The sequence below is a fragment of the Primulina huaijiensis genome, unplaced genomic scaffold, assembly GCF_012295235.1.
Source record: "Primulina huaijiensis isolate GDHJ02 unplaced genomic scaffold, ASM1229523v2 scaffold206852, whole genome shotgun sequence".
Taxonomy (NCBI): domain Eukaryota; kingdom Viridiplantae; phylum Streptophyta; class Magnoliopsida; order Lamiales; family Gesneriaceae; genus Primulina; species Primulina huaijiensis.
In genome coordinates, this window is record NW_027354632.1 from 1 (window position 1) to 2,040 (window position 2,040).

Here is a 2,040-nt window from a genome sequence, read left to right on the forward strand (position 1 = left end):
TTTTTTTTGTAGGTTGATACAGATTCCAAGATCTCTTATCAAACGATGGGTGCTGCTGCTTCGAAGTGGATAGTGAAGGTAAGCACTTGACAGTTTTTCAAGAAGAAAATATTTTTTAAAATTTAAATTTCTATGTTAAATATTTTTGAGTCGAGGATGAGATTATTACCATAGATGACTAATCTTAAATCTCGTTCCATGAATATGATATCTATCTAGTGTGATGTATGAATCCAGTTATTAAGACTATGGAGACAATTAAAATAGGTTTACTACTATTTCTTCCAATAATATAGGTTTTTATTATTTTTTCCCCGTTGTTCAATCATTTGATAATTTTGATTTCCAATAGATGACTAACCTTAAATCTCGTTTCAAACTTGTTCTGTAAGTATTAGGGACGTATAATTCTTACATTTTCCATAATTCTTTTACCAGAAACAATGATTCCTTAAACCAGAATTGGTCCCATCCATTTTTGTCCTAGAAAAATTTTAATATCTAAGGATGCAGCCAACTAACGGTTGTATGCCATTTATGTACAGATTCTATGAACCATGAACTCCAGCAGCCCTGAAAATCCGCAACGGCAGTCTACTTTCAGTAAGGTTGTATTTGGATCGAGAAATTTATTTATTTATTTATATTATTTTTAACATTGAAAATTCGCAGATGTTACTTTTTTTTTTTTTGCGTTCTTGATAAACCTAAAGAACCAACGCAGTAACCGGCAAATTAAACCACACTACCAGTGTAAGCTTATCCTGTATGACAGACTCAAACTAGAGATTTTGAACACTTGGACTTTTAGAGAAATTTTATGTATTCGATATAGATATAATTCGAAAACCATATATAGTTCATATCATTTCTCGTTTTGTTTAAATACAAATTAATTTTATTTCAATATGTTGTTAGGTACCGGTAGAAAGATCTCGATCGATCGACGTCGGATTGGAGCTAGAAGTTGAATTAGAGCGTAAAAATATACAAACACACAGGAAAATTTAATACGCAAATGACACTCGTCTTGGATGTAAGAAATGTGGTTTGGAAAAGTAGAGAAATGAAAACCCTAACTGGAGTATACACAAAAATATAGAAAAGACCAAATGGGATTACATGGAATTGGAATTCTTGGACGTGGATAAAAGTTAACCTTTTGAGGTCTCACAATTTTTCAACATGGACCATTACAGCTGGTGTCTCAACTAATGGAACAAATACAATTATTTTGACATTTGAAGAGATATATATACAACAAATTCGATTGAGTCGAGAGGAGATTGTTATAATTGAGTTTCGAACTCGAGATTTTGTCACAGACTTGGAGCCCTGATGACATATGAGTTACAAGTTATGGCTGATCTCTCGATTTATCTTAAAGATTAATATTTTTATTTGAGATCGATAACCGGATCATAAATAAGAGTAATACATGAAAAATTATATTCTAATTCAAAAAAAAAATTACAAAAAATAAAGTAGTTTTCAAATCCAATTTTAAATTAGTTATTTATTTAAATTCCAATTTAAAATGAATATATATAAGTTGAATTTTCCCATTAGATGAAATCTTAAATTATTATGAAAAAGAAAAAGAAAAAAACAGCACTTTTTTCCTACGCAATGAGGGATAAGAATATAAGGGGCCACATTGATGAGACAAAGGAAGCATCTCGACTCATGATGTAAGGCTTGTAGACCATACGCATGTAAAACAAATATTATATTAATATTAATACTCAAAAATTTTAAAAAAATGAAATAATCATTTATTATTAAGTAAAATGAAATAATCATTTATTATTAAGTAAAAGATTTTTTTTTCTTTAAAAATAATATGATATGATAAATAAATAAAAAAATAAAGGAAATTGAGTGACGAATATAAAGAAAAGGCAAAAACTTGTATGAAACGGTTTCAAAGGTCGTATTTTGTTAAACAGATTTTTTATTTAGGTCATCCATAAAAAATAAAAAAAAATTAAGTGATGAATATAAAGAAAAAGTGGTTCAAGGTCATCCTACCCCACAAAT

General features: G+C 28.9%; 1 long non-coding RNA gene across 1 annotated transcript; it reads left to right on the top strand.

The window, feature by feature from the left end:
- Nucleotides 1–1,170, top strand: LOC140966508 (uncharacterized). Its single transcript, XR_012173382.1, has 2 exons — nucleotides 1–78; nucleotides 546–1,170. It is a non-coding gene; the product is annotated as an uncharacterized lncRNA (long non-coding RNA).
- Nucleotides 1,171–2,040: the final 870 nt, after the last annotated feature.